At 38.5% G+C, this 20,439-nt stretch overlaps 1 long non-coding RNA gene across 1 annotated transcript in view; it reads right to left on the bottom strand.

Moving 5' to 3' along the window:
* Nucleotides 1-3,206: 3,206 nt before the first annotated feature.
* LOC132344285 (uncharacterized) overlaps nucleotides 3,207-20,439 on the bottom strand; it is a 35,950-nt gene continuing 18,717 nt past the window's right edge. Inside the window, exon 3 of the long non-coding RNA XR_009493488.1 lies at nucleotides 3,207-3,264. This is a non-coding gene — a long non-coding RNA (uncharacterized lncRNA). The remainder of the gene's footprint in view (nucleotides 3,265-20,439) is intronic.

The raw sequence follows: 20,439 nt of genomic DNA, 5'->3' as shown, positions 1-20,439 counted from the left end.
CGGACATGACTGAGCGACTTGACTTTCACTTTTCACTTTTATGCATTGGAGAAGGAAATGGCAACCCACCCCAGTGTTCTTGCCTGGAGAATCCCAGGGACGGGGGAGCCTGGTGGGCTGCCGTCTATGGGGTCGCACAGAGTCGGACATGACTGAAGCGACTTAGTAGCAGCAGCAGCAGTATTCTACACTAGGCTGGGTGATAAACACACCCAGTAGTTAAGGTATATAAAGGCAACTATGATGACAATATCATACCCCAAAATGTCACAGAATCCCTTGTGAAGGTGAAGATTTTATCAAAATGGCTGCATGGGGTGATGGCAAAACAGACTATCCTCAGAACTGAGTAATTCCATGAAGTTTTATGCATGCTGACGGAACTGAGGCTCCAACTGTTTAAACAGTTTGTCCAGCTATTTACACAGCTATTAACTGCTAGGAATGTAACTGGAATGCAGATCAGTATTATAAAACTCAAGATCATTCATTATATCCTGTGGAAGAAGAAAAAACCAACATAGTCAACACCATCCAGGTATGTAGTGTTTTTAAGGAGCGGAGGGCCTTATTTAAGTTGCAAACCTCTATACACCACCAAAAATATCATAACAAAAAAACTACTCAATGAAATAACTCTTTAGATAAGTCATGGTGGTGGTGCAAGGAGCACAGGCTGGGGAGCCAGAAAAACTTGAAATCAAATTCCAACTACCTTCTAATCTTTGGTCTCCTTTTATATAATTAGCAATAATAGCAAAATGTTATGATAATTAATGATGAAGTGTTTAGCACAGGACCTGGCACATAGATTGTCCTCAATCAATGTTGGATGACTTAAATCCTTCCCTTTCCTTCTACCTAGCCAATGTTAAGCATTGAACCCCTTGACCACAGATTTAATTTCTACAACAAAGGCAAGTTTTGTGGTCATTTTTGTCTCTCTCCTTTGTGGTGAAGTTAAAAGATGGGACTTAAAGTTCAAAGCAGTTGGCAAAAATACTTAAGCAACATTATCAAATTATTTAATAATTACTGCAAATCCAGACATTGGAATGCCAAGGTTTTAAAAATGATTTTACTCTTCTTAAATTATGCATTCTTTCAATACTCTTCTAATAGGTGAATATTAATATGGCTATGTTGAGTTTTACAAATAAAATACCATTGACATTTTGATTCGGATTATTGTGAAATTTATAACCCTTGTGCTCTGGAAATAAGGTTTTGTCTACCATTATTATTAGATCACCCACCTATCCTGTAACTCCCCTCCTGTGTTAGCAAGTCTTTCTCTTCCTTTCCCTTCCCTTTTTAAAATTAACTTTTATTGGAGTAGTTTCTTTACAATGTTGTGTTAGTTTCTTCCCCTTGCCTTTGGCACAGACATTTGTAAAGATTGGAAGGGCATAATGGGTTGTGAAAGTGTTGAATTTTTATATTATAACGAATTATACAAAAGGACACATAGATGAGACATGGGAACCCTGCCTGATGACTATGAGGGATCCTTGGCTAGAACCTGAGATTATAATCTGTGATTCTTTTCCTATCACCCCAGTCACCACCTCCATCATCCTTAGCTCTGCAAAACTGATAAACTGTCTCTCCGTTTATCATTCAAACCTTGTTTCAAAACTCTCAATTTTATCACTTCTCTTTAACTACTGTGAATGCCATCATTTTCTATTATGTTTTGTATGTGGTTCTTGCTGATACACATAAAAGTTATTGATAGTTTAAATAGTTGCTGTTTATTCTAGCCTTTTATAGAATACATATGTACCAAGGCATTTTGTGTTGTTTTTAATGTGTTTTCCAATAATACACTCTTATCATCCTTGAGCAATGATTATTTTTTTCTCTATCCTGAAAGTTTTAAGTTTCATTTCTTTTTAATATCTTTTCATGGTGGAGAGAATTTCTAAAGCAATATTAGGTAGTGGAGATAATGAGCATATTTGTCTTGGTCCTAATTTTAATGGAATCTCCTCCAGTGGTGGTTATAAAATCATTTTGTGTCTTTTTACAGAAAAAAAAAAAAAAACTCACCTCAATGTAGCCTTCTACAAATATACTTTTAAAGTACACAGTGTTGTTTTTTTTTTTAATGCGAATAGGTGCTGAATTATTTTTGATTGCCTTTGGAAAATCTATTGTGTCCTTAAAATAATTTAAATCTGTATAATACAGTCTTCAAATCTAGTTGCACAATAAATATTTGTTTGTTCAAATCATCTTTTATTCTTACTCCATTTAATATTTGTTTTCATGTACAACCCACATCTCTTTAACATTATTCTTAGATATTTTATTTTTATTGCTAGTGTCACTAAGTCATTATTTATGGTATATTGGGAAATAGCAATCTGGGAGTCGTGTGTACAGATGATTTGCCAAGCACTGTGACTAAGAGATTTATTTCTCCATTAACTCTCGTTTTCCTCAGTATACCATCAAATTGCTTATAAATAATGAATTACTTAACCAGTGTTATGCTGGTTAGTACATATTTTAATTTTGTGGGGAAACCTATATGGACTGTTTATGCTTCCCCCCCCCAAATCTCCACTGCTTATGTTTTGCTTTAAAAATTAATATGTTTTAATAAAAAATGAACTAAAATATCCAAGACAAAAACTATATATTGCATATTTGCTTAAAATGTAAAATATAAAAATATTCACCCATTATAAATAAACAGAAAAAATGATTGAATGGGAATATAGGAAGATGTTATGAATGATTGCTTTGCTTTTTCCTCATTTCTAAATATATTAATGACTTTCTATTCTTATAACTAAAAAATACTACTAAAATAATATTACTAAAGTTAGTCAAACAAATAAAAATTATCTTTTGCCACTCATTAATCTGGCAGACTGAAACAGAAAAAAGCTAACATATAATGTTTTGGACTACATATATCAATCATTCTAACAGACTTTACTTCCAGTGATCTTTATTGGATCAAGCTCTAGTCAGTGAAATTTCAAGCTTTTACTAGCTGTATGTGATAAGCAGCAAATGAAGCCTAGAACATGAACAGGAATGTGACAAAGTCTTCATTTCTATTTGTTTACCTCCATCCCTCAAAATGGACTTCAGCTGTGATAGTTTTTCTCAGAACTCTCAGTATATCACTTGAAATGTGTGATGAAGAAAACACAAATCTGGAAGAGCATATATGGATTCAAATATGTACTTACCCATTTCTTAACCTTGGAGCAGTGCCTTGCTGAGCCTCATTTTCTTCTTCTTCATCTGTAAAATGGGGCCAATAATAATTATTAGAGAAACAATGTAATCAGGACCTAGGGAGCATACTTGTTTATCAATACTACCCTTGACTATTCTTGAATTGAAGGAAAATATCGAGTAACACAAAACATCCATTTTTGGCAAGGACATCATTTTCATACTTACAAATGAACAAGAGAGTAACTGGAAATTCACACATAAAGGACAAACACATGCATTATCATGATCTCTCACAGAAATACCATACATAAAATCATCATTTTTTTTTTTTTTGCCTCACTGATCCATTTCATACTGGGAATGGAAGGAAAGACAACTAAGAATGATACCTTCCCTCTAGAGAGTTAAAAGATGGAAGAAGTAAGCATACAGAGCACAAGTGGAGGGAATTGTCTTAGGTGGGAGAAAGGAAATCTCTTCTACTGTACTTGAATTCCTTTCAAGTACAAGGATGGATGTTGTAATCTATTTCAAAATGGAATTCTTTACCCCACCCTCTTCCAGAAAGGGTTACATCCCTTTCCAACACGACTTTGAAGCTCCTCACATCCCTTTCCAACACGACTTTGAAGCTCCTCACATCAAGAGGTGTAGTCTTTTTCTCCGTACTTGAATCGGGGCTGGTCTTGTAGCTTGGTTTGACTAATAAAGTGCTGAGTAAATGGTATTGTGCCAATTCTGAGTATTGTTGTTCAGTCACTCAGTCGTGTCCAACTCTTTGCAACCCCATGGACTACAGCATTCCAGGCCTCCTATCCTTCACCATCTCCCAAAGCCTGCTCATACTCCTGTCCATTGAGCTGGTGATGTCATGCAACCATCTCATCCTCTGTTGTCCCCTTCTCCTCTTGCTTTCAATCTTTTCCAGCATCAGGGTCTTTTCTAATGAGTCAGCTCTTCACATCAGGTGGCCAAAGTATTGGAGCTTCAGCTTCAGCATCAGTCCTTCCAATGAATATTCAGGGTTGATTTCCTTTAGGGTTGACTGCTTTGATCTCCTTGCAATCCAAGGGACTCTCAAGAGTCTTCGCCAACACCACAGTTCAAAAGCATCAATTCTTTGGTGCACAGCTTTCTTTAGAGTCCAACTGTCACATCCATACATGACTACTAGAAAATCCATAGCTTTGAATGGACCTTTCTCAGCAAAGTACTGTCTCTGCTTTTTAATATGCTATCTAGGTTGGTCATAGCTTTTCTTCCAAGGAGCAAGTGTTGTTTAATTTCATGACTGCAGTCACCATCTGCAGTGATTTCTGGAGCCCAAGAAAATAAAGTCTGTCACTGTTTCCATTGTTTCCCCATCTATCTGCCATGAGGTGATGGGACCAGATGCCATGATCTTCATTTTTTGAATATTAAGTTTTATGCCAACTTTTTAACTCTCTTCTTTCACTTTCATCAAGAGGCTCTTTAGTTCCTCTTTCACTTTCATCAAGAGTCTCTTTAGTTCCTCTTCACTTTCTGCCATAAGGGTGATGTCATCTGCATATCTGAGGTTATTGATATTTCTCCCAGCAATCTTGATTCCAGCTTGTGCTTCATCCAGCCCAGCATTTCGCATGATGTACTCTGGATATAAGTTAAATAAGCAGGGTGACAATATACAGACTTGATGTACTTTTTTCCCAAGTTTGAACTAGTCCATTGTTCCATGTCTAGTTCTCACTGTTGCTTCTTGACCTGCATAAAGGTTTCACAGGAGGCAGGTATGGTGGTCTCGTATTCCCATCTCTGTAAGAAGTGGAGGTGATACAAGATGGTGGAATAGAAGGATGTGCGCTCATGTTCTCCGGCAAGGACACCAAAATCTCAACTAGCTGCTGAATAACCATCAATAGGAAAATGTTGGATCCCACCAAAAACAGATATCCCATGTCTAAAGGCAAAGGAGAAGCTCCAACAAGATGGTAGGAGGGGCACAATTGCATTTAGAATCAAACCTCATACCTGCCAGAGATGCTTGGAGGGTGCAAATAAAACCTCATGCACACCAGGACCCAGGGAAAGGAGCAGTGACCCCCACAAGAGTCTGAGCTAGACCTGCCTTTGAGTGTTTGAATGTCTCCTGTGGAGGCATGGGTCAGCAATTCTTGTGTATTTCAGCTTTCACTCTTGGAGCCCTGCTCAGTTTCCACGTGAATGATCCTGGGCCAGTTGACTGAAGGATGAGAGACCACAAGTAGCAGAAATAGACAACTCATGGCATCTGGAGCCATCTTAAAAAATCCATTCCCTGGTTTATCTGACAGTTCACCACAGGAATATGAATGGGTCCAACGGAGACTAGATTATTTGAGCTAAGCCTTAATTGCTCAACCAGAGTAAGAAGAGCTAAATAAATGGGTGTCATTTTAAGCCACTAAGTATAGGGGTTATTTATTATACAGCAATAACCAACTGATAGAAGAGTGAATGTGGCAAAGTTTTTAGGTTTGGTTATGAGAAAATGAAAAGAATTCTACCTGATAGAGTGAAAACTCTGGTTATGATAGCTGGAAGGTTTGGCTAATTCTCTCTGTGAAATTCAAGTATAAAGCTGGAAAAAGTTGTCAAAAGCAGCATAGTAAGTGCCAGACAATTAGCTTTGCTGATCATAATGTAAGTGCCTGACATTAAGCTTTTGATTGCTACAGCATCTATTTCCAACATCCATCTCCAACAAGCACATTGCCCAACACACAACTAGAGAAGGAGCCAGGCTGCCCCACCCATTTTAGAAAGCCCTGGTTGACCTAGATTACTGACCATTTGAGTGATCCTGCTTCCCTTCCCACACTTTAATTCCTATTCTCCTAAGTTCACCCATAAAGAGCGAACATACAAAACCCTAGATGCCTCAAACTCAACCCCAAATAAAGGCACAACTTCAGGTTCAGGCTTTCTCTCTCTCTGTCTCTCCCAATGACCTCCCTGTGAGGCCCTGGGTATGCCATGTACTCTCCAGGACTTGTAAATAATAAACCTTGTATTTTTCAAAGTTCCTTGATGGTTGTTGCTGAGGTGTCATGTTATCACATCATATCATTAATAATAAAAATCATAAGGGCCAGTTCAGCCACAACATTAGCTATGGTTGGGGAAATTTCTCTGGGGGTGTCCCACAATTATCAGAGGTCCAGATGACTGCCTCTAGGCATTTGTACCCAAGAACATCACTATTGATAGGCTGAAATCAATACAAAACAAGCAACCATTTTATGTCTATGAAAGTCCACTGAAGCCAAAGAACTTACTGAAGCACAGCCAGCCTTGCAAAACTACTAGAGATGTGTGCAGGAATAAGAGTCTGTGGCCTTGCATGAGGCTGTTCCCATCAAGCACCCCCTTCATTCCCCTTCAGCTATGAAGGTGAGAAGAATAGTTTTACCAAACTATGGGCTGGCCCCCAAAATTAGCAGCTTAACTCTGAGAGGAAGTAAATTCCATTTGGGTCAGATAGTGAAAGACTGTTAGCTAATACTTATAAACTCATTAGGAAACAAATGGTAAAATCTGTTCATTTGGTAGCCCACGTTTGAGGTTCCAGTGGGACAAGCAGTGAACCATGCAAGAATTTGATGGGGAGAGTTTAAAAATGAAAGCACCATACTAGAGTTCTACATATCTCTGACTGACTGGGAAAATATGCATACTTATGAAAGAGATCCAAGAGAAGCAAAGAAAAAGTAAAACTGAAAGTAGACGAGAACTGACTGAAATGTTGATTGTGCTTCCCAGATCAGCTGAGGGTGGAAGCCTTACAGGCTCAAGATATTTGAGAACAACCTCTTCCCAAATCATTGCCCGATCACTAAGCTATGTAGACACAAGGAAAAATAGGAAGTCAGAATAAAAAATTAAAATAAAAAAAATGAACAGAAATCTCATTGGCTGCTTACCATGGAGTAAGAAATTACAATGCTAAAGTTAGGTAACTCTCTAGAAAAAAAAAGAAAAAAGCAAACTCATAAAGTTAAAACCAAATCCAGAATTGCTACAATATATTATCTAAAATATCCAGTTTACAACCCAAGCTTTTTTTCTCTTCATACTTAAGGACTCATCTGATACCTTATTATAATATTAACAAATGCAATTTATAAATTTATTTATGAATTGAAGGTTAATTGCTTTACAGAATTTTGTTGTTTTCTGTCAAACCTCAGCATGAATCAGCCATAGGTATGCATATATCCCCTCCCTCTTGAATCTTCCTCCCATCCACCTCCCCATCTCACCCTTCTAGGTTGATACAGAGCCCCCCTTTTTGAGTTTCCTGAGACATACAGCAAATTCCCATTGGCTGTCTATTTTACATATGGTAATGTAAGTTTCCATGTTATTCTCTCCATATACCTCACCCTTTCCCCACCTCTCCCCATGCCGATAAGTCTGTTCTCTATGTGTTTTTTTCCACTGCTGCCCTGCAAATAAATTCTTCAGTACCATCTTTCTGAATTCCAGATATATGTGTTAGTATATGATACTCATCTTTCTTTTTCTGACTTACTTTACTTTGTACAATAAGCTCTAGTTTCATCCACCTCATTAGAACTGACTCAAATGCATTCCTTTTTATGGCCAAGTAATATTCCATTGTGGATATGTACCACAACTTCTTTATCCATTCATCTGTCAATTGACATCTAGGTTGCTTCCAAGTTCTACCCACTGTAAACAGTGCTGCAATGAACAATGGGATACATGTGTTTTCTTTCAACTTTGGTTTCCTCAGGCTATGTACCTAGGAGTGGGATTGCTGAGTCATATGGTGGTTTTATTCCTAGCCTTTTGAGGAATCTCCATACAGTCTTCCATAATGGTTGCATTGGTTTACATTCCCACCAACAGTGAAAGAGGGTTTCCTTTTCTTCATACCCTCTCTAGCATTTATTATGTAGACTTGATGATGGCCATTCTTACTTTGTGAGGTGATATCTCATTGTAGTTTTGATTTGCATTTCTCTAATAATGAGCAATTTTGAGAGTCTTTTCATGTGTTTCTTAGCAATGTTTTCTTTGGAGAAATGTCTGTTTAGGTCTTTTCCCCACATTTTTATTGGGTTATTTCTTTTTTCTGGTATTGGCTTCTATGAGCTGCTTGTATATTTTGGAAATTAATCCTTTGTCAGTTGTTTCATTTGCTATTTTCTCCCATTCTAAGGGTTGTCTTTTCACCATGCTTATACTTTACTTTGCTGTGCAAAAGCTTTTAGGTTTAATAAGGTCCCACTTGTTTACTTTAGTTTTTATTTCCATTATTCTAGAAGGTGGGTCATAGAGGATCTTGCTTTGATTTATGTCATCAAGTGTTCTGCCTATGTGTTCTAAGAGTTTTATAGTTTCTGGTCTTACATTTAGGGCTTTAATCCATTTTGAGTTTATCTTTGTGTATGGTATTAGGAAGTGTTCTAATTTCATTCTTTTACATGTAGCTGTCCAGCTTTCCCAGCACGATTTATTGAAGAGGCTGTCTTTGCCCCATTGTATATTCTTGCCTCCTTTGTCAAAAATAAGGTACCCATAGGTGCATGGGTTTATTTCTGGGCTTTCTATCTCGTTCCATTGGTCTATATTTCAGTTTCTGTGACAGTACCATACTGTCTTGATGACCGTAGCTTTGTAGTATAATGTGAAGTCAGGAAATTCCTGAAGTTAATTCCTTCAGCTCCATTCTTCTTTCTCAAGACTGCTTTGGCTATTTGGAGTCTTTTCTGTTTCCATATGAATTGTGAAATTCTTTGTTCTACTTCTGTGAAAAAAACCATTGGTAATTTGATAGGGATCACATTGAATCTGTAGATTGCGTTTGGTAGTATAGTCATTCTCAGAATATTGATTCTTCCTACTCAGGAACATGGACTATCTCTCCACTGTTTATATCATCTTTGATTTCTTTCTTATAGTTTTCTGTATACAGCTCTTTTGTCTCGTTAGGTAAGTTTACTCCAAGATATTTTATCCTTTTTTGTTCCAATGGTGAATGGGATTGATTCTTAATTTCTCTTTCTGATTTTCCATTGTTAGTATATAAGAATCCAAGTGATCTCTGTATATTGATTTTGTATCCTGCAACTTTGCTAAACTCACTGATTAGCTCTAGTAAATTTCTGATACTGTTTTAAGGGTTTTCTTTTCATTTTTTGGTTTTGAGCTAATATATAATTTTTAATTTATATTTTACTTGGAGGCTAATTACTTTACAACATTGTAGTGGTTTTGCCATACTTTGACATGAATCATCCATGGGTGTACATGTGTTCCCCATCCTGAACCCCTCTCCCACCTCCCTCCCTATCCCATCCCTCTGGGTCATCCCAGTGCACCAGCTCTGAGCACCCTGTCTCATGCATCGAACCTAGACTGGTGATCTCTTTCACATATGATAATATACATGTTTCAATGTTATTCTCTCAAATCATCCCACCTTGCCTTCTCCCACAGAGTCAAAAAGACTGTTCTATACATCTGTGTCTCTTTTGCTGTCTTGCATATAGGGTTATCATTACCATCTTTCTAAGTTCCATATATATGCATCAATATACTGTATTGGTATTTTTCTTTCTGGCTTACTTCACTCTGTATAATAGGCTCCAGTTTCATCCACCTCATTAGAACTGATTCAAATGTATTCTTTTTAATGGCTGAGTAATATTCCATTGTGTATATGTACCACAGCTTTATTATCCATTCGTTGTTGATGGACATCTAGGTTGCTTCCATGTCCTGGCTATTATAAACAGTGCTGCGATGAACATTGGGGTACACATGTCTCTTTCAATTCTGGTTTCCTCAGTGTGTATGCCCAGCAGTGGGATTACTGGGTCATATGGCAGTTCTATTTCCAGTTTTTAAAGGAATCTCCACACTGTTCTCCATAGTGGCTGTACTAGTTTGCATTCCCACCAACAGTTAAGAGGATTCCCTTTTCTCCACACCCTCTCCAGCTTGTAGACTTTAGGATAGCAGCCATTCTGACTGGTGTGAGATGGTACCTCATTGTGGTTTTGATTTTCATTACTCTGATAATGAGTGATGTTGAGCATCTTTTCATGTGTTTGTTAGCTATCTATATGTTTTCTTTGAAGAAATGTCTGTTTAGATCTTTGGTCCATTTTTTGATTGGGTCGTTTATTTTTCTGAAATTGAGCTGCATGAGCTGCTTGTATATTTTTGAGATTAATTGCTTGTCAACTGCTTTGTTTGCTACACCTATGTCATAAAATAGCTCATAATGTTCCTATGAGGATTAAGTTAGGCTAAGAGATTTTTAGCTGTTTCTCCTTGGTGTTTTCTCCTGGTCATTTTTATACTATCCTGAGCAGATTTAGTTTTCAAATTTATGGGCAAGCAAAGTCAAGGAAATGTAGCTAGTATCTGTGCAGTAAGGAGATGACATTATTAAAAGCATATTCATTCTCAAAAACAATAATAAAATAAAGACCCAGTTTTGAAAATAGTAGCACTGGTAGATATTAATATGACTATATAAAAATCATTTTAAATATCAATGGTCTAAATATACCAATAAAAGGACAGGCAATAAAAAAGAATACCCAACTATATACTGTCTACAAGAAACCCACTTTAAATATAGAGACACAGAGGTTAAAAGTAAAGTGGTAGGGAGAACTTCCAAGATGGTGGAGGAAAAAGATGGGGAGACCACCTCTCTCCACACAAATATATCAAAAATTTATGTGCATATGGAACAACTCCTACAGAACAACTTCTGAATGTTGGCAGAAGACCTCAGACTTCCAAAAGGCAAACAAATCTCCTTAGAACAAGGTAGGGGAAAAGACAAAGATAAAAAAGAGGTAAAGGATTTCAGGACAGGGACCTGTGCCCTGGGGAGGGAGTCCTGAAGGAGGAAAACTTTCTACACACTCAGAAACCCCTCACATGTGGAATCATTGAGGAGCTTTGGAACCTCAGAGGTGAACGCAGCAACAGGTGCTTGGAAGGCAAAACGGAAAGAATTTACCAGAGAGATCATTGCTGAACAGCACTTCCCAGACGAGAAGCGAACAGTACTCCTGCACCCACCAAGGAGAGTGGGGGATGGGTACTGAGGCTCAGGTTCAGTGGGTCAGACCCCAAGGAGAAGACAGGGGTTGACTGCCCTGAAGATATTCTGAGCGGGCTAGTACGACACAGCTGAGGGAGTCTAGGGTAAAGCCTGGGCCTGCCAGAAAGACAAGAGATTCTTGTCGCCAGGACACTCTAACTCCATGTACTCACAGACAGTGGCTGTGCTGCCCAGTGGGTGGCCATCAAAGTTGGCAGACATGGCATGTCTAAAGTTTATGATACCAGAGAGGGGAACATAAGCCACTGCCAAAACCAGGGAGAGGGCCTAAAGCAGCAACAAAATGCCGCTGCTACGGTCCCAACCCCAGAGGTGGCAGTTGCCACCAAGCTGTGAGCAGGCACAGATTACTGCCCACACCTTCCTGGGAGTCTAAGTAGCTTGATTTTCCCTAGGAATATACAACGCGAGTCCAAATCCTATGGGAGAACACATAAACTGCCTCAGACTGTAACAACATCCTTCTGGTCTCCACAGCCTCAGGCACTCCTTAGTACATCTCAGTTGTGGCTTCCAAACACCCCCCTCTCCCCAGCCCAACTGAGAAAGTGAGCCCTAATAAGCCTTGGCCTTTGCCTCCTCTTGTTTGGGTAGAGAACAAACACTGGAGGGCAGCCTACAAAGGCAGACCCAAAACCAAGTGGAGCACTAGGGACTGTGTGACCACAGAAGAGGAAGAGAATTAGCTCCTACAGCCTACAATCCTCCCATAATCCTACAGTGCAGATTATATCACTGCAATTAGCTGAGACTGTGGACTTTAGGGGCGATTGTGCACCTTGGAAGCAAGTACAAGCTGGACTAAGGAAAGATCTGAGTTTGCACTGACCCCACAGTACCCACAGCAGGTCCAGAGACCTTCCTAGAAATGTTGGAGGTCTTCCTGAGTAGGCAGATTGTCTGGAGCACATTTTGGGAAGAGGACAACGGAGGAATTATGAGGAAATCACCTTTACTATCATTCTCTATATATTTTTTCTTTTTATTCTTTTTCATATTGTTCTAACATTGCTCTTTCTTTCTTATTCCTTTAATTTTTATTTTTGTATTTTTTGTTTTTATTTTTTATTTATTCATTTTATTTTTTTAATTTATTTTATTTTTTATTTTTAAACTTCACAATATTGTATTGGTTTTGCCATATATCGAAATGAATCTGCCACAGGTATACATGTGTTCCCCATCCTGAACCCTCCTCCCTCCTCCCTCCTCATACCATCCCTCTGGGTCGTCCCAGTGCACCAGCCCCAAGCATCCAGTATCATGCATCGAACCTGGACTGGCGACTCGTTTCATATATGATATTATGCATGTTTCAATGCCATTCTCCCAAATCATCCCACCCTCTCCCTCTCCCACAGAGTCCAAAAGACTGTTCTATACATCAGTGTCTCTTTTGCTGTCTCGTATACAGGGTTATTGTTACCATCTTTCTAAAATCCATATATATGCGTTAGTATAAATTTATTTATTTTAATTGGAGGCTAATTACTTTACAATATTGTATTCATTTTGCCATACACTGACATGAATCTGCCACGGGTGTACATGTGTTCCCCATCCTGAACCCACCTCCCACGTCCCTCCCCATACCATCGCTCTGGGTCATTCCACTGCACCAGCCCCGAGCATCCTGTATCATGCATCAAACCTGGATTGGCAATTTGTTTCACATATGATATTATACATGTTTCAATGCCATTCTCCCAAATCATCCCACCTCGCCCTCACCCAAAGACTCCAAAAGACTGTTCTATACATCTGTGTCTTTTTTGCTGTCTCACATACAGGGTTATCAGATCAGATCAGATCAAATCAGTCGCACAGTTGTGTCCGACTTTTTGCGACCCCATGAACCACAGCACGCCAGGCCTCCCTGTCCATAATCAACTCCCGGAGTTCACTCACACTCATGTCCATTGAGTCAGTGATGCCATCCAGCCATCTCATCCTCTGTTGTCCCCTTCTCCTCCTGCCCCCAATCCCTCCCACGATCAGAGTCTTTTCCAATGAGTCAACTCTTCGCATGAGGTGGCCAAAGTACTGGAGTTTCAGCTTTAACATCAGTCCTTCCAAAGAAATCCCAGGGCTGATCTCCTTCAGAATGGACTGGTTGGATGTCCTTGCAGTCCAAGGGACTCTCAAGAGTCTTCTCCAATACCACAGTTCAAAAGCATCCATTCTTCGGCGCTCAGCCTTCTTCAGAGTCCAACTCTCACATCTATACATGACCACAGGAAAAACCATAGCCTTGACTAGATGAACCTTTGTTGGCAAAGTAATGTCTCTGCTTTTGAATATGCTATCTAGGTTGGTCATAACTTTCCTTCCAAGGAGTAAGCGTCTTTTAATTTCAAGGCTGCAGTCACCATCTGTAGTGATTTTGGAGCCCAGAAAAATAAAGTCTGACACTGTTTCCACTGTTTCCCCATCTATTTGCCATGAAGTGGTGGGACCGGATGCCATGATCTTCGTTTTCTGAATGTTGAGCTTTAAGCCAACTTTTTCACTCTCCACTTTCACCTTCATCAAGAGGCTTTTTAGTTCCTCTTCACTTTCTGCCATAAGGGTGGTATCATCTGCATATCTGAGGTTATTGATATTTCTCCCAGCAATCTTGATTCCAGCTTGTGTTTCTTCCAGTCCAGCATTTCTCATGATGTACTCTGCATATAAGTTAAATAAACAGGGTGACAATGTACAGCCTTGACGTACTCCTTTTCCTATTTTGAACCAGTCTGTTGTTCCATGTCCAGTTCTAACTGTTGCTTCCTGACCTGCATACAGATTTCTCAAGAGGCAGATCAGGTGGTCTGCTATTCCATTCTCTTTCAGAATTTCCCACAGTTTATTGTGATCCACATAGTCAAAGACTTTGGCATAGTCAATAAAGCAGAAATAGATGTTTTTCTGAAACTCTCTTGCTTTTTCCATGATCCAGTGGATGTTGGCAATTTGATCTCTGGTTCCTCTGCCTTTTATAAAACCAGCTTGAAGATCTGGAAGTTCACTGTTTACATATTTCTGAAGCCTGGCTTGGAGAATTTTGAGCATGACTTTACTAGCGTGTGAGATGAATGCAACTGTGCGGTAGTTTGAGCATTCTTTGGCATTGCCTTTCTTTGGGATTGGAATGGAAACTGACCTTTTCCATTCCTGTGGCCACTGCTGAGTTTTCCAAATTTTCTGGCATATTGAGTGCAGCACTTTCACAGAATCATATTTCAGGATTTGGAATACCTCAACTGGAATTCTATCACCTCCACTAGCTTTGTTCGTAGCAATGCTTTCTAAGGCCCACTTAACTTCACATTCCAGGATGTCTAGCTCTAGGTCAGTGATCACACCATCATGATTATCTGGGTCTTGAAGATCTTTTTTGTACAGTTCTTCTGTGTATTCTTGCCATCTCTTCTTAATATCTTCTGCTTCTGTTAGGTCCATACCATTTCTGTCCTTTGTCGATCCCATCTTTGCATGAAATGTTCCTTTGGTATCTCTGATTTTCTTGAATAGATCTCTAGTCTTTCCCATTCTGTTGTTTTCCTCTATTTCTTTGCATTGATCGCTGAAGAAGGCTTTCTTATCTCTTCTTTTTATTCTTTGAAACTCTGCATTCAGATGTTTATATCTTTCCTTTTCTCCTTTGCTTTTCACTTCTCTTCTTTTCACAGCTATTTGTAAGTCCTCCCCAGACAGCCATTTTGCTTTTGTGCATTTCTTTTCCATGGGGATGGTCTTGATCCCTGTCTCCTGTACAATGTCACGAACCTCATTCCATAGCTCATCAGGCACTCTATCTATCAGATCTAGGCCCTTAAATTTATTTCTCACTTCCACTGTGTAATCATAAGGGATTTGATTTAGGTCATACCTGAATGGTCTAGTGGTTTTCCCTACTTTCTTCAATTTAAGTCTGAATTTGGCAATAAGGAGTTCATGGTCTGAGCCACAGTCAGCTCCTGGTCTTGTTTTTGCTGACTGTATAGAGTTTCTCCATCTTCAGCTGCAAAGAATATAATCAACCTGATTTCGGTGTAGACCATCTGGTGATGTCCATGTATAGAGTCTTTTCTTGTGTTGTTGGAAGAGGGTGTTTGTTATGACCAGTGCATTTTCTTGGCAAAACTCTATTAGTCTTTGCCCTGCTTCACTCCGTATTCCAAGGCCAAATTTGCCTGTTACTTCAGGTGTTTCTTGACTTCCTAGTTTTGCATTCCAGTCCCCTATAATGAAAAGGACATCTTTTGGGGGTGTTAGTTCTAAAAGGTCTTGTAGGTACTCATAGAACCGTTCAACTTCAGCTTCTTTAGGGTTATCATCACCATCTTTTTAAATTCCACATATATGCATTAGTATACTGTATTGGTGTTTTTCTTTCTGGCTTACTTCACTCTGTATAATAGGCTCCAGTTTCATCCACCTCATTAGAACTGATTTAAATGCATTCTTTTTAATGGCTGAGTAGTACTCCATTGTGTATATGTACCACAGCTTTATTATCCATTCATCTGCTGATGGACATCTAGGTGGCTTTCCACGTCCTGGCTATTATAAACAGTGCTGCAATGAACATTGGGGGTACACGTGTCTCTTTCAATTCTGGTTTCCTCGGTGTGTATGCCCAGCACTGGGATTGCTGGGTCATATGGCAGTTCTATTTCCAGTTTTTAAAGGAATCTCCACACTGTTCTCCATAGTGGCTATACTAGTTTGCATTCCCACCAACAGTGTAAGAGGGTTCCCTTTTCTCCACACCCTCTCCAGCATTTATTGCTTGTAGACTTTTGGATAGCAGCCATTCTGATTGGCATGAAATGGTACCTCATTGTGGTTTTGATTTTCATTACTCTGATAATGAGTGATGTTGAGCATCTTTTCATGTGTTTGTTAGCCATCTGTATGTCTTCTTTGGAGAAATGTCTGTTTAGTTCTTCGGCCCGTTTTTTGATTCGGTCATTTATTTTCATGGAATTGAGCTGTAGGAGTTGCTTGTATAATTTTGAGATTAATTATTTGTCAGTTGTTTCATTTGCTATTATTTTCTCCCATTCTGAAGGCTGTCTTTTCACCTTGCTTATAGTTTCCTTTGTTGTGCAGAAGCTTTTAATTTTAATTAGGTCCCATTTGTTTATTTTTGCTTTTATTTCCAATATTCTGGGAGGTGGGTCATAGAGGATCCTGCTGTGATGTATGTCGGAGAGTGTTTTGCCTATGTTCTCCTCTAGAAGTTTTATAGTTTTTGGTCTTACATTTAGATCTTTAATTCATTTTGAGTTTATTTTTGTGTAGGGTGTTAGAAAGTGTTCTACTTTCTTTCTTTTACAAGTGGTTGACCAGTTTTCCCAGCACCACTTGTTAAAGAGATTGTCTTTTCTCCTCTCTATATTCTTGCCTCCTTTGTCAAAGATAAGGTGTCCATTGGTGCGTGGATTTATCTCTGGGCTTTCTATTTTGTTCCATTCATCTATATTTCTGTCTTTGTGCCAGTACCATACTGTCTTGATGACTGTGGCTTTGTAGTAGAGCCTGAAGTCAGGCAGGTTGATTCCTCCATTTCCATTCTTCTTTCTCAAGATTGCTTTGGCTATTCAAGGTTTTTTGTATTTCCATACAAATTGTGAAATTATTTGTTCTAGCTCTCTGAAAAATACCGTTGGTAGCTTGATAGGGATTACACTGAATATATAGATTGCTTTGGGTAGTTATACTCATTTTCAATATATTGATTCTTCTTATCCATGAACATGGTATATTTCTCCATCCATTAGTGTCCTCTTTGATTCCTTTCACCAGTGTTTTATAGTTTTCTATATATTGGTCTTATGTTTTTTAGGTAGATGTATTCCTAAGTATTTTATTCTTTTCGTTGCAATGGTGAATGGAATTGTTTCCTTAATTTCTCTTTCTGTTTTCTCATTGTTAGTGTATAGGAATGCAAGGGATTTCTGTGTGTTAATTTTATATCCTGCACCTTTAGTATATTCATTGATTAGCTCTAGTAATTTTCTGGTGGAGTCTTTAGGGTCCTCTATTGGAAAAGACTCTGACGCTGGGAGGGATTGGGGGCAGGAGGAGAAGGGGACAACAGAGGATGAGATGGCATCACTGACTCGATGGACATGAGTCTGAGTGAACTCTGGGAGTTGGTGATGGACAGGGAGGCCTGGCGTGCTGCGATTCATGGGGTCACAAAGAGTCAGACACGACTGAGCGACTGAAGTGAACTGATATAGAGGATAATGTCGTCTGCAAACAGTGAGGGTTTTACTTCTTCTTTTGCAATCTGGATTCCTTTTATTGCTTTTTCTGCTCTGATTGCTGTGGCCAAAACTATGTTGAATAGTAGTGGTGAAAGTGGGCACCCTTGTCTTGTTCCTCACTTCAGGGGAAATGCTTTCAATTTTTCACCATTGAGGATAATGTTTGCTCAGGGTTTGTCATATATATTATGTTGAGTTATGTTCCTTCTATTCCTGCTTTCTGGAGAGTTTTATCATAAATGGACGTTGAATATTGTCAAAGGCTTTCTCTGCATCTACTGAGATAATCATATGGCTTTTATTTTTCAATTTGTTAATGTGGTGTATCACATTGATTGATTTGTGAATATAGAAGAATCCTTGTATCCCTGGGATAAAGCCCACTTGGTCATGATGTATGATCTTTTTAATATGTTGTTGGATTCTCTTTGCTAGAATTTTGTTAAGGATTTTTGCATCTATGTTCATCAGTGATATTGGCCTGTAGTTTTCTTTTTTTGTGGGATCTTTGTCAAGGTTTTGGTATTAGGGTGATGGTGGCCTCATAGAATGAGTTTGGAAGTTTACCTTCCTCTGCAATTTTCTGGAAGAGTTTGAGTAGGATAGGTGTTAGTTCTTCTCTAAATTTTTGGTCGAATTCAGCTGTGAAGCCGTCTGGACCTGGGCTTTTGTTTGCTGGAAGATTTCTGATTACAGTTTCAATTTCCGTGCTTGTGATGAGTCTGTTAAGATTTTTTATTTCTTGCTGGTTCAGTTTTGGAAAGTTGTACTTTTCTAAGAATTTGTCCATGTCCATGTTTTCCAAGTTGTCCATTTTATTGGCATATAATTGCTGATACTAGTCTCTTATGATCCTTTGTATTTCTGTGTTGTCTGTTGTGATCTCTCCATTTTCATTTCTAATTTTATTGATTTGATTCTTCTCCCTTTGTTTCTTGATGAGTCTGGCTAATGGTCTGTCAATTTTATTTATCCTCTCAAAGAATCAGCTTTTGGCTTTCTTGATTTTTGCTATGGTCTCTTTTGTTTCTTTTGCATTTATTTCTGCTCTAATTTTTAAGATTTCTTTTCTTCTACTAACCCTGGGGTTCTTCATTTCTTCCTTTTCTAGTTGCTTTAGGTGTAGAGTTAGGTTATTTATTTGATTTTTTTCTTGTTTCTTGAGGTATGCCTGTACTGCTATGAAGCTTCCCCTTATCACTGCTTTTACAGTGTCCCACAGGTTTTGGGTTGTTGTGTTTTCATTTTCATTCATTTCTATGCATATTTTGATTTCTTCTGTGATTTGTGGTTATTCAGCAGCGTGTTGTTCAGCCTCCATGTGTTGGAATTTTTAATAGTTTTTCTCCTGTAATTGAGATCTAATCTTATTGCATTGTGGTCAGAAAAGATGCTTGGAATGATTTCAATTTTTTTTACCAAGGCTATGGCCCAGGATGTGATCTATCCTGGAGAAGGTTCCGTGTGCACTTGAGAAAAAGGTGAAATTTATTGTTTTGGGGTGAAATGTCCTATAGATATCAATTAGGTCTAACTGGTCTATTGTATCATTTAAAGTTTGTATTTCCTTGTTAATTTTCTGTTTAGTTGATCTATCCATAGGTGTGAGTGGGGTATTAAAGTCTCCCACTATTATTGTGTTATTGTTAATTTCCCCTTTCATACTGGTTAGTATTTGTCTTACATATTGTGGTGCTCCTATGTTGGATGCATATATATCTATAATTGTTATATCTTCTTCTTGGATTGATCCTTTGATCATTATGTAGTGTCCTTCTTTGTCTCTTTTCACAGCCTTTGTTTTAAAGTCTATTTTATCGGATATGAGTATTGCTACTCCTGCTTTCTTTTGGTCTCTATTTGCATGGAATATCTTTTTCCAGCCCTTTACTTTCAGGCTGTGTGTCCCTTGTTTTGAGGTGGGTTTCTTGTAGACAACATATATAGGGATCTTGTTTTTGTATCCATTCAGCCAGTCCTTGTCTTTTGGTTGGGGCATTCAACCCATTTACATTTAAGGTAATTATTGATAAGTATGATCCCGTTGCATTCACTTTATTGTTTTGGGTTTGAGTTTATACACCCTTTCTGTGTTTCCTGTCTAGAAAAGATCCTTTAGCATTTGTTGGAGAGCTGGTTTGGTGGTGCAGAATTCTCTCAGCTTTTGATTTCTCCTTCATATTTGAATGAGATCCTTGCTGGGTACAGTAATCTGGGCTGTAGGTTATTTTCTTTCATCACTTTAAGTATGTCCTGCCATTCCCTTCTGGCCTAAAGAGTTTCTATTGAAAGATCAGCTGTTATCCTTATGGGAATCCCCTTGTGTGTTATTTGTTGTTTTTCCCTTGCTCCTTTTAATATTTGTTCTTTGTGTTTGATCTTTGTTAATTTGATTAATATGTCTCTTGGGGTGTTTCGCCTTGGGTTTATCCTGTTTGGGACTCTCTGGGTTTCTTGGACTTGGGTGATTATTTCCTTCCCCATTTTAGGGAAGTTTCAACTATTATCTCCTCAAGTATTTTCTCATTGTCTTTCTTTTTGTCTTCTTCTTCTGGGACTCCTATGATTCGAATGTTGGGGCATTTAACATTGTCCCAGAGGTCTCTAAGATTATCTTCATTTCTTTTAATTCATATTTCTTTTTTCCTCTTTGATTCATTTATTTCTACCATTCTATCTTCTCCCACACTTATCCTATCTTCTGCCTCCGTTATTCTACTGTTTGTTTCCTCCAGAGTGTTTTTGATCTCATTTATTGCATTATTCATTATATATTGACTGTTCTTTATTTCTTCTAGGTCCTTGTTAAACCTTTCTTGCATATTCTCAATCCTTGTCTCC

This window comes from Bos taurus, chromosome X (genome assembly GCF_002263795.3).
Source record: "Bos taurus isolate L1 Dominette 01449 registration number 42190680 breed Hereford chromosome X, ARS-UCD2.0, whole genome shotgun sequence".
Lineage (NCBI taxonomy): Eukaryota > Metazoa > Chordata > Mammalia > Artiodactyla > Bovidae > Bos > Bos taurus.
This window is presented reverse-complemented; position numbering and strand designations above follow the sequence as displayed.